The sequence below is a fragment of the Phascolarctos cinereus genome, unplaced genomic scaffold (genome assembly GCF_003287225.1).
Source record: "Phascolarctos cinereus isolate Bilbo 61053 unplaced genomic scaffold, phaCin_HiC Scaffold_2;HRSCAF=192, whole genome shotgun sequence".
Taxonomy (NCBI): Eukaryota; Metazoa; Chordata; class Mammalia; order Diprotodontia; family Phascolarctidae; genus Phascolarctos; species Phascolarctos cinereus.
In genome coordinates, this window is record NW_027555625.1 from 110042460 (window position 1) to 110055294 (window position 12835).

The window sequence follows — 12835 nt, forward strand, 5'->3', positions numbered from 1 at the left end:
GGGAAGCTGTTTCTATATTCTAATATAGGGAGATGATGCATGTGTCCCTTCTGGGCTGTATCATCATCAGGGATCATTGGGGTCAAGTTTAATATTTAGAGCTTTTACTCAGTGACTTGCCTTTACTTTCACTGTGTCTGCCACAAAGAAGACAGAAAAAGTTCATAGGTCAGAAGATTTGACTGTAAGGATTGCCTCATGACTAGAGTGACTCTGTCTAGACACTCCACCCTAAAAGACAGCTGATTCTGTCTAGCCACAAGAAGAAAGGGCAGAGAATGCACATTGAAATCAGTTGGGTAAAAATGTGCTGGCACAGGCAGCTGTACTTAGAAAGTACAGAGGGAATCCAGTCATTGGGCCTGACAGGAAAACCAGCTGTGGCCAGTCCTTCCCTCCCCTCCTTATCCCGCAGAGGTTACTCAGGGAAGGAACTGAGGTGAGCAACACTCATACCATCCAACTTGAGGAATCTGAGGCAACCCTGGAGCCCAGCCTTGGAGGCTTGTACATCAGTGGAGTGGGAGAAGCAAAGAGTGAATGACGGCGGAATGCAAGAAAAAGGCTGAAATGCCAAAAGTATCAAGTGAAAAAGCTTCAATGAAAATCCCAGTACATAAGCAGATAAACGAACTGAGAAGATACTAAAGTTAGAAAAATAAGAAAATTTTCATAGAAGCCAAAATTACTAAGCAAATACTGTGATATGAAGGAAAGTGAACCAATAGAGCCTAATGAAAAACAAAATCCTATTGATTCCCAAGAAAAAATGGGGGGAAAAGTCCAAAAAACCTCCAGAATTGATCAAAATAAAATAATTACAACTTATTCACCAACCCCTGTTGCAGAGGGTGATGAGGCAGAAGAGTTTTACAAAGAGCTCATTTAGACCTTTCAAATTAAATTAACATACACTTCGATACTCAGGGACTTCAATGCAAAAATGAGAATAGATGAAGATGGAAAGATATAGATCAGAAAATGTAGGGCAGGTACAAAGAATGAGAGAAGCCAAAGATTTATTCTTTATAAGAAGAATCAAAAAACACTAAGCAGAAAATAACACCATAAACAATGAAATCAACTAAATTTTAATAGACAAGAAATTAAAATATTATATTAACAATTTAATTTTAACAGACTGAGAGTCAAAATGAAATGAGTTGTCTTTGTGCAGACTATTCACAAGTTAGTGCAAAGCTATAAGAAAGAATAAAAATTAGGAAAAGATATGACATATAGTTGAAATAGCTCAACCCTGATCTATTCAAATAAATTATTAATGATCAAAATGGGATATGGACAGAAGAAATATATCGAAACACATCATTGATGTTGAAAAATGGGATATTAACAGAAAAAGAACATAGACACAAACCACAAACTATAACAATTTCAAACAGATATTTAGCCAATATAAATAGATTGCCATAACAAGGAGACTAAAAGATTCTGAAAAGCATTCCAGCCAGCAAACATTAGACTTACTTGACAAGTGAAGAGAGATGACGGCAACAGGCACCACCAATTTAGAAAATAAATTCTTTTGAAAAATCACATGGAGAAGGATAATGGAAGATTATAAGAATCACAGAAACAGTAGAAGCTAAAATCAATGTACAGGAAAGGTTGGTTAGAGATCTAACTAAGTAAAATCATCCCAAGGGCATTTAAGGATGAAAATCCAAGGAAGATAAATCAAAAAATGGAAATGATCTACAAAGACTTCTGATCAAGATGGCAGAATGAATAGGAACAGAGCAGCCCAGTTCCCACATATGTACTCCAAAAAAGAAAACAAAGGAATGCCAGGCTGAACCATGATTAAGAAATGAAGAGAGAAACTATGATAAGTACCTGTATCCAGTCTAAAATCAGCAAAAGAAGCCTCAGAACATTAAAGAAGGGAAACCAGCCAGACAGCCAGGATAAGTCAAATGCTGCTCTTCAGAACCTTCCAGGTTTAGCTCTACATCATATTGCTTTTCAAAATTAAACTACTCTGGAGAAAACTTCACACTATCTTGCTAAAAACTACTGCAAGAAAATTCCATCTTACAAGTCACTAACTACATTAACTACAGAAATTAAAAAGGATGAAAATCACTAACTTTGCACCACAGTGTCCCTTGGCGTATATGGATAATATGCCTTTCCCCTTAGCTAACATACATAATCCTTCAACTCATAAAGACTGACCCTTTCAAGGGTCTGTCTTTGTTTTGCCAGGGGGTATAGAAATACCAGAAGACTCTGCTTTCACATTTTTTGGCTGTCAGAGAATTAATGTCTTTCTTTTTGTGGTCTTCAAGAGGATTAACAGAAATCTCAACGTTCATGCTGGCTCTCTGGAGTCATCTCTCTTTCCCAGGTATCCTCCTTGAAGTTTAGAAAAAGGGGCAGCAGATAGGGGAGAAGAACGCTGAACTTCAATCTATGATACAAATCTCAGAAGTGATTGTCATCTGAGTAACCAGATCAGCTTAGACTGCTATAAAGTGCTTCCTGATGTGCACACGAGCAGATTATCAAGGCTTTACTAGGGGTTTTCAATCTTCTAAAATATGCTTATCTGCCAAACTTTTCTCTGCTACCATAGACTAGGGTACAGTAGCTAGTCAGTCAATAAGCATTTATTAAGTGCCTACTGTGTGCCAGGCACCATGCTAAATGCTAAGGTATACAAAGAAAGGCAAAGCATAGTCATCCTGCCCTCAAAGAGCTCACAATATAATAATGAAAGTTTCTCGAGCTATAAAGTTTCTTCCTCAAAAGAGAAAGTCAATGTTCTTTTAGTGGATACCTTATGGCTATGAGCTACCATAGCCAGGCAACCTGCAACCGCTAGAAGAATCCTGCTAGCTAACATTAAGGCTATTTTTTTTTTAACAACTTCTCTTCTGGTGACAATTCATAAGGTTCTTGGTTCTGGAAAATTATCCAACTTGAAGTTACAAATTCCTTTTAACTCCTATTAAATGTTTTAGATTGAGTCTGTATTTCCATAACCAATTTTGGTGATGTTGCCTTTCCTCCAAAGAGTCCACAAATGGAGGTAGGGAAAGGGTAGAGTGGGTTTTCCTTGACCAATCTCCCCCTCATTCCCAGAATGCTCCTTAATTAGTGTGCAAGTGAAATTAAGGGCAAGAACAAAAAGACTAGACAAAGGCAGCTTGGCAATCAGCCTCCATCCAGGGTCCACATTCTTCACTAGGGCATAAGCCCAACCCCCTCCTATCTTTCCAGTCTTCTTACCCCAGTAAAACTATCTGGGGCAAAGCAGGGATCTGAACCCAGATCTTCTACTTCCCTATCCAGCATGCTTTCTACTGCATCATACTACTTACTACACAAACTAATTAGTGGCAGAACTAGAATTAAAACCCAATCTTCTAACAATCAGCCCAATGCTTTTCCACTTGGAAGACCCCATCCAAACAGGCATGGTGTCAGTTATCAGTAAATGAAGGCTTTTCATGGCAGTTTATTTATGTCTGCCCACTACTCTAAGCAAAACCTTATGTAAGAAATCTCTGCAACAGATAGTGTCCGTGACTCAAAGACACAAAGCTCTAAGAACTTGGATGGAAAAATATTGTTCACAAGGCACCACAGCGCCCCCTCTGTCATACACACATAGTAGTACTGGTCAACCATCTGGAGCATAGAGCTCTTTTGAAAGACTATAGCACAAACTACAGGCTTTTTTGTTAACTTACAGGACCTGAATAGATCTCTGTTGGGGAAGTTTACTCACAAAACCCTTCCCACCAGGCTAAGTCCTAAAAGTCAATAATTCTGTCCCTTGGAAAAATAGCATATGTGAGCAGGACCCAGATATCATTTATCCTTCTCCTGGCACTAACTTTATTTACATCTCAGCTTCTCCTTTCCTCTCTTTCATTCAGAAAAATGGGGCCAGTAATCTTGGGATAGAAAGTACTTTCCTCAGGAGAGTCATTATGAGAGTGCAATTAATTGCTTGTAATTTTTCAAACGTGACAAAATGTTGATATTCACCCAATAGTCAAAGAAGCAACATTCACACACACATGCATATATATACATACACATACATGCATACATATATACATACACACATGTATATATGAAAGATCTCTTTCATATACATTCCTATTTGGTAGATGTTTCATACATATATAAAATAGTTCTCATATGTATACTAACATTATATGTGTGTATGTATAAGTATATGTTTACATGCATACATGTTTATATATACATATATATTTTATGTGTATACATAATTACAGATGTATATTCATGAACAAAAGCCATCAAGTTAATGAGGAAGCTTTGAGGAATGGGGATTAAATTGGAGCTTACTTTTGAAATGATAATATCATTTAAAATTTACCAAACAACTCTAATCCAACAAAGTCTTAATAGGCTGGTGACTGATACAGTGAGGAAAAATTCAGTTTTACATAAAGCTTGCAAAATTTCAATAATTATCAGTATATATCCTTGCCTGTAAGGTTTCACATAAAGCAGTGGACAGAATTATATCCAATCTCAGCATGGATCTAATGAATTCCTAACAAAGACTACCACTAGACGTGATAAAAGACACTTCATCAGGGGTATTAGAATCAGACATGAATGCTGAAGACCAGATGTGCAACTGTGTCTGAATGGAAATAGAACTGACAGTCAGAAGAGTAGAGCTGCTAGGTAAGATCTGGGACCAAACAAGATGTTTCTTGTTTGAACATTTTAAAATATTTTCTCCCATCTCTTCAAAATATTGTATTTTTTGTTGCTTTCCTTTTAAGTGCCAAGCGGCCTGGGGAAGAAAAGGCCAAAGAGAGGGGGGTGGGAAGTTCACATATTCTTCTCTCTCCACAGAGAAACATACAACAACTGTAATAATACAGTGATTTTAAAATTTTCTCTCCTTTCTTATTTCAATGTGATTTCTTAGTTAAATAGACAGCTCATAAAATAATAAGTCATAAAGTCCAGAATATACCTGGAGAGGTAGAAATGAAAGAAGACCTAACATGAATAAAACTCTCACAGTCTCTGCACAGGGCTTGAGAGGGTTTATCCTTTACGGTGATTCATTAAAGTTTAAAACAGAAAGCATAAAAGTTTGTGTGGAAAGTTTCATCATTTCCAAGACTTCAATGAAGACCAAATACTAAAAGACAAACAACACCTTGTAGTCTGTCTGCTTTCAGCTGAATTATCCAAGGACCAGGTCCCAAAGTATTTTTCTTCTCTAAAGTATATTCAAATGCACCATGGCAAAGGGGAAAGAGCTTTGGATTTGGAATCACCAGAGTTCTACTGTCAGCTCAGTTCTTAATTACCTTATGTGACCCTCAACAAGATACCTCACCTCCCTGGATTTCAACTTCCTCATTTATGAAATGAGATTTAGACTAGGCAGTTTCTAAGGTCCCTCCTACCTCCAGTATGCTGTGATCTTACTGTAACTGATGATGATGATAATTGATATTGATATCATCATGAAGTTTACAAAGTGCTTTATATACAATTCTCTTATTTGAGCCATGCAACAGTTCTGTGAGGTAGTTACTACAAGGGTTATTGTTTGGGCTCTGTTTTCATGTACTTAGCTTTATGGAAATGAGCTGAGGAGCAGCCAACTGACCTAACCTGGTAGTAGCCCAAGAAGGTCCTTTGGAAAATGACACTTCACCTTCTTGTCAACCAATCAGGTTGGAAGAACCACTGATTCTTCATGAGGTATAGCTTACCTTAACCAAACTGAATATCTTCCAAAACTCTATCCTTAACTCTCTCCTCTTCTTTCTTTACTCTTTTCTTTTGCAATCTAGTCTTCTTTCTTGGCTTCAACTACCAATCCTTTTCATATTATTCTCAAATCTAGATCTTCACCCTGGCCTCTCTTTTGAACTCTAACGCCAAATCTCCACTTGACTCTTAGATAATTCCATCCAATGTCCCACTGTCAACTCATTCCATATGTCTAAAACAGAACCCATGTTCCCCTAAAATCTGTCCTTCTTCCTAACTTTTATATTTCTCTTGATAACATCAGAACTTTCCAAGTCAAGGCCAAAAACCTCAAAACTATTTTTAATTCTTTCATCTCCCCTACCCTTCATATTATATTAATTATAAATCTTATCAACTCTGTATCTTCTGTATCTCTTCCATCTGTTAATCCTTCCTTTTCACTCTACCATTCTAGTACAGAGTTTCATCATTTCTTGCCTAGCCTAATGATCCCATTAGGCTTGAAGGTATAACATACCAGGTTGTGGGAGCCCTTCACTCACCTCAGCCTACCACTTGATCACATACTACCAGGATTTGCTTTTCCCCCTCCTAGCTGGTCACTGACATCCCCCACTCCACCCACTCTGTAATACAAAGAAGCCCAGAGTACCCACTCTAGTCTGACCCTTAAGTCCATTTCCCCCTTCCCAATGGTTGTGGGCCCAACCTTTCTAGTCTTCTGGCTAAGGATGTACAATGACACTCATATCTCTTGAATGAACATGGAGTCACTAATATTTTCCCACTAAGATGGCAGACCACTGAGCCACACTTTCTGCCTTATAGCCACACTCCAAAGACCTCTGGGTCTTACTTTCTGTCCTACATCTAAACCCTCTTATATATATATATAAAATATTTCTTTTTTAATATTATTTCATTTTTCCCAATTACATGTAAAAAACTCAATTTTTTACATTCATTTTTTAAAATTTTGAGTTCCAAATTCTCTCCCTTCTTCCTTCCCCTCTCCGCTCCCTGAGACAATAAGCAACTTGATATAGGTTATTCATATGCAATCATGCAAAACATATTTCTAGGTTAGTCATGTTATGAAAGAAAACATATGTAACCTTTCTCAATAAGAATGTAAGCTCCTTCAGAGAAATTTCCATTTTTATCCTCAGTAGGTATCACACATCACATATCACAATGCTTGGTGTAAAATTATTTAATAATTGCTTTTTTGATTGGCAAAGTTGACAAAAAAGAAAAATGACAAATGTTAAGGGGGTTATGGGGAAATGGGCATTGTTGGTGAGGCTGTGAATTGGTAAGGCAATCCTGGAAAGCAATTTGGAGCTATGCCCCCAAAGTTATTAGGCTGCACATATCCTTTGACCCTAAAATACCCCAATAGGCCTATACTCCAAAACGATCAAAGGAAGAGTAAAAGGTGCAATATGTACAAAAATACTTAAAATAGCCTTTTTTGTCATGACAAAGAACTGGAAAGTAAGAAAGTCACCATCAATTTGGGGACAACTAAACAAATTATGGTATAGTAATATAATAAAGTGTTATTGTAAGAAATGATGGAATAGAATGGTTTCAAAAAAACCTGGGAAAATTTATATGAACTATTGTAGAGTGAGGTGAGCAGAATCAGGAGAACAATTTTATTCTATAACATCAATATTATAAAAATCAACATTTTTGAAATATGTAAGTGCTCTAAGAGGTGCAATTGTCAATCATGTTTCCACAGGACCAATGACGAAGACTACTTCCTGCCAACTGAGAGAGAGGTGATAGACTAACATAAAGAATTAGACACACATTTTGGATATGGCCAATATGGCCAATATGGCAATTGTTTATTTGTTATGAGGTGTTTTTTTTTCTTTTTTCTTTTCCCTGGAAGGAGTAGAGAAATAGAAGGAAGAAAAAAAAGTTTAGTAATTGAAAAAAAAAATTTCATGTTTAAAAAAATTGCTTTTCATTCATTTATTCATTCATGTCACTACTCTGCCTAAAAATCTTCAATGGTTTTTATTTGCTTACTGAATAAAGTATTAACTCTAGGCTGGCATTTTGGTCCCTTCACAACCTGTCTTTTGAGTCATGTTTCACAATACTTTCCTTCCCACTCTTTTTTTTCTATAAAATGGAATGTTACCCGTGTCCCAAAGCCCAATGTATGGGATTCCTTATGAACAGAAATGAATGCCCTGCCCTGTGTGAGGGGTGGGACAGGGGTTGGCAAGAGATTGGGAGAGCTCAAGTATTTAGGAATCCTCTTTGGGAATCCTCAAGCTTCAAGTCTTTCTTCTGGCTTCCAGGTTTGAAAGTGAAGATGGAAGAGAACAACCCCACTTCAGGGTACTAAAGGAAAAGACTGGAAAGATATGGGAGGAGTAGGCAATCTCTATCATGTCCCTATTCCCAGCTAGCTACAGTAGAGACTTCAGGGAGTTTCCCCTTGGGTGAAATCAAGGATTCTTCCTCTTGGTTGAACTGAATTATCCTACTCCCAATAGTAGAGGGCCTTTGTTATGAATTATCTAATATATATAATATATATATATATATATATACATATGTGTGTGTGTGTGTGTACTGTATCTATGTATTACACACATACATACATACATATATATCCTCCTATGTACACCTTCTCTGATTTCTGTTTTGCCACAATTTGGATAAATGGATTTCTTTTCTATTCAATATGCATGTTATTTATGGAACAGCTATTTGGTAAGAAAGGGGTCAGGTTTTAGTATAAAGCCTGGGAGTCTAATAAATAATGTCAATGTTGTCAGAAGTTAGTTTGAACTTGATTATATATCCTAGATGAAAAGTATTTAAAGGAGTAGAAGAATATACTTCTAACCACTACCCCCTCTCTCTGAGGAGAGTAGAAAGGTGGCTTCTAGCCCCAACCTCCTGATTACCTTCCTGGCAGGAATGAAAGTCTCCCTTGAAGAAGGATGGAGGGAGAAGAGGCTAGAGATGTCTATTCTGCCTCACTTGGAGCCACACAATAACAGCATCCTGACCACAGGTCGACCTCCTTTACACTTGGAGTCTCTAACTCTATTTAAGCTATTAACTGTTTCCTAGGCCCATCCTGCCCTCTCCTGCCCCTGGGAGTTTGCTCACTCCCAGGGGTGTGCTGAAGCCAGCTTGGACCAATTGTTGAATTTTCAATTTGAACATTTACACCTCCGAAATCAGTGCTACAAATCAGGGCTTGATTTATTGTTTTGTTGTTTGTTGTTTTGTTGATTTCTAGACCTAAGAAAGTGATGGAGAAAATGTTGATAACACAGATTAAACTTAAGTTTGTGGGTGGTTTGGAGGATTTTTTTGTTTTGTTTTTTGGAAAGCTGGTTGTTAACATTTACCAGAAGACCTACAAGTCATGCTTGAAATAGATTGTTGTCATTTCCCTGAAAAGTGAAATCCTTTTCTTCATGTAAGACTAAGCTCAGTGCTAATTCTTTCATGAAGCTCTCATGATTCCCCCAACTAAAAATGACATCCTCTTTCTTGAATCTTCCATGCTAGTCTTTTTGTTGCAAGCAACTTAACAAGGCAGCTGGATGACATAGGGGATAGAACACTTGGCTTGGGATCAGGAAGACTCATCTTCATGAGCTCAAATCCTGCCTCAGACACTTACTGTGTGACCATGGGCAAGTCACTTAACCCTGTTTGCCTCAGTTCCTCATCTGTAAAATGAGCTGGAAAAGGAAATGGCAAATCACTCCATTATCTTTGCCAAGAAACCCCAAATGGAGACATGAATGAAAAATGACTGGACAGCAACAAGCACTCACCATTCTAACTTGTCTTACAATTATTTGTATGCCTATTTCTTACTTTCCACTAGATTATAAACGCCTTGAGTACAAGAATTATTTGTTTGTTTTTAACATGTCCACTATCTAGCATAGAGCCCTGCACATGGGCATCTAATAAATTTATTCAATTCAACACATATTAAGTGTATGCAGGGCACAGTATTAGTCATCAAGGAAACAAAGAAGAAACATGAGAGTCTCTAATATAATAAACATAATACAATGTTGACTGAGATGGGGCCAAAGGAGAGATACAGTGTGCCTTAACAAAATTTGAGGAATAAGGGAACACTTTCACTTAAGGAATCAGGAAAGGTTTCATGATGAAAGCAGCATCCAAGTGAAGCCTTAGAAGAAAAGGATTTTGAAAGAAGATATCAATGGAGGATAGCCTGTACGGCTGTATGGAAATGGGAGATAGGTGGCAGAGTTTGGGCAACATCAAGAAATCCACTTTGGCTAGAACATTGAGTATATGGAGGGCAATGTAAAATACGACTAGAAAAGTAGTTTGAAGCCAGACTGGTGGTAATGGTGGTGGTGGTGGTTCAGTCATTTCAGCTGTGGTCTGACTCTTTATGACCCCATTCGTTGTTTTCTTGGTGAAGATACTGGGATGGTTTGCCATTTCCTTCTCCAGCTCATTTTTACCAGTGGGGAACTGAGGCAAACAAGCATAAGTGACTTGCCCAGGGTCACACAGCTACTAAGCATCTGAGGCCAGATTTGAACTTATGAAGATAGAGGTTCTTAAATGCCAGGCAGAGGAGTTTATATTTTATAATAAAGGCAATAAAGATGCACTGAAATTTGTTTTTTTTTTTAATCAATAGAGTGATGTGGCCAGACAGTCAATTAGAAAGATTATTTACCTGCTGCGTAAAAGATGGATTGGAAAGGGGGCAGACACTAGAGACAAGAGGCCAGTGAAAAGGCAATCGCAGTGTTCCAGGTGAAAAATGACAAGGTAGGACAGTGTGAGGTGAGAGAAAGGGATGGATGGGAGAGATGTTATGAAGATAGAATCAAATGGGCTTGGCACCTGGTTGGATGTTGGAGGTACAGAAGAGGAAAGAGTTAATGATAATGCTGAGGTTTTGAGCCTGGTTACCACCAAGAGAAACAGAAAACATCCCTGTGTTCTTCATTCTTCAAGTGAAGGAAGTAACATAAGGATTTGTTTTCCTGGTCCTAATTCCCACCAAAAAGCTGATTGCCAAAATGGAAGTTATGAGAAACTTACAAAGTTGCAGTAATCCACCCCCAAAACAGGAGGAAATAGATACAGCAGCAGTAGGGACATGTGTTCCCTCAATGATGCCCACGGCAACCCATCCTCAAGCCAAACCGAGAGTAGTTCACATTCTAATGGGTGTGTCAATTGTATGTTTCTTCTCCCTTCCATGAGCCTTGTTCATCTACCTTCTGTATCTGACTTCTCTGCCAGATTGTTGAGTTCTTCTTAGAAGTCATTAAAGCTAAATCCCTCATGGAAAATAATCTGATCGTGCTACTTTTAATTTTAATGAATGAGGATTGGCATATTTATCTTTCAGCTAAAAAAAAATTTCCCAATGTGATCAATATATATTCTAACCCTTTAAGCTTCATGAATTTAGACTTCTGTTTTCTAATAAGAGTTTTGAAAGTGGGTCCAATGTACTGAAATACACTATCGCCAAAACTGAAAGTTTTCACACTCTTCGGACTCTTAGAATATGTGTGAAAGAAGTACATTTGCTATAAGAAATGAATAAATAAAGCATTTATTATGCACCTAATATGTGCAAAGTATTCTACTAAATGTAAGGGATACAAATAGAAAAATAAAAGTCTCTGCTCTCAAGGAGCTCAATATTCTAATGGGGGAAACAATACATATGGAAGATTTTAGCTGCAAGTCAGAAAGGAAAAGCCCATGGTTCTTAGGGTGCAGAGGCAAAGCAGATGTTAAGGTCCCTTCTTTAATGTCATTTCCATTGACAACATGATATCAGTCTCAGGCCTTGGTGGTGGCAGGTGTTGGCACTGCCTTTGTGCCTTCAGGGCATGTACTGACTGTGGCTACAGCCCAGCTGAGCCTAGTGGCCTCATGCATACACATGATGAGCCCACTGCATGACCCAGGACAGAGCCAGATTCAGGGTTTGCCTTCACCTGCATAACACAAACAGTAGCAGCGAGAGGGCCCCAGCTATGCCGAGCAGTGCTCCTTGGGGATGGGGACACTGTAAACCTAATTTATGTCTTTGGAAGCAACTCTGTGAATGAGAATGGCAAAAAGATGACAGATGAGTTTGACAATGATCTTGTGCTCATTCAGCAGCTCCGGAGAACAGACAAGTATTTTAAGAATTTTGGACAAATGATCATTGAGCTAAATGCTAAAGCCATATTACCAACCCCAGTCCAGTCTAGTCCTGCAGCTGACAGGCATCCTGCTGCACTCTGAGTGATCACTGGCCATAGGCTGAAGGTTCAAAAAGCATCTGGGTATTGAGATCCTCTTTCCAGCAGTCTCCCCTACTCACTGTGATCTTCATTTCTAAAACTGGCATGACAATATTTCTCCTCATCAATAGTGTGGACCCTCATGACTTTATCTCATACCACCTCTTTCAGGATGGATGTCACGATATCAAGGACATCTCATGCCTAAAAAGTGACCCAACATGCCTGGTAGTGGTTGACTGTAAGGAGGCTTTTAGGCTTCAGTCTCATAATGGTGCAGCCCTGTGACTCTGATGACTCGACTAGGCCTGGGCCTGTCTACCTTCCTCAAAACCATTGCCCTGAATGGGGTGGAGGATGCTGGGACAATCTTAGAAACCTATACCCTAGAAGACCAACCTGCTGGAAACCTTCATACAGTAATAGACTCTACTGGACTAGGAGGAACAGCAGTGAATGGAGACCTTGCCAATGGTACCAAAAGCCTCTTTAGCTCCCTCACCAGTTGCCTCTGGCAGCCACTCAAACAGCCCTGAAAATCTCCTTTCTTGCCTCCCTGGCCATGGGAGCCTCCCTGCCCCAGGCCTCCTGGGCCAGGGTCAACTTGGCAATGAAGTCCACCCTAGAGTCAGAAATAGAATAATAAAATTAAATGTTGAACCATCTGACTGTGCCAGGGGCTTTGGTGGCAAGAACTTTATTTCCTGTGGCTGTAGAACCTTCAAAAGCAGACTGAAGGTCATTTCACTCTTCATTATTTCATGCAAGTCTTTCTATGTTTT

General features: G+C 38.6%; 1 pseudogene; it reads left to right on the top strand.

Annotated features, from left to right (window-relative positions):
* Nucleotides 1-540: 540 nt before the first annotated feature.
* Nucleotides 541-12589, top strand: LOC110207556 (mitochondrial import inner membrane translocase subunit TIM50 pseudogene; annotated as a pseudogene).
* Nucleotides 12590-12835: the final 246 nt, after the last annotated feature.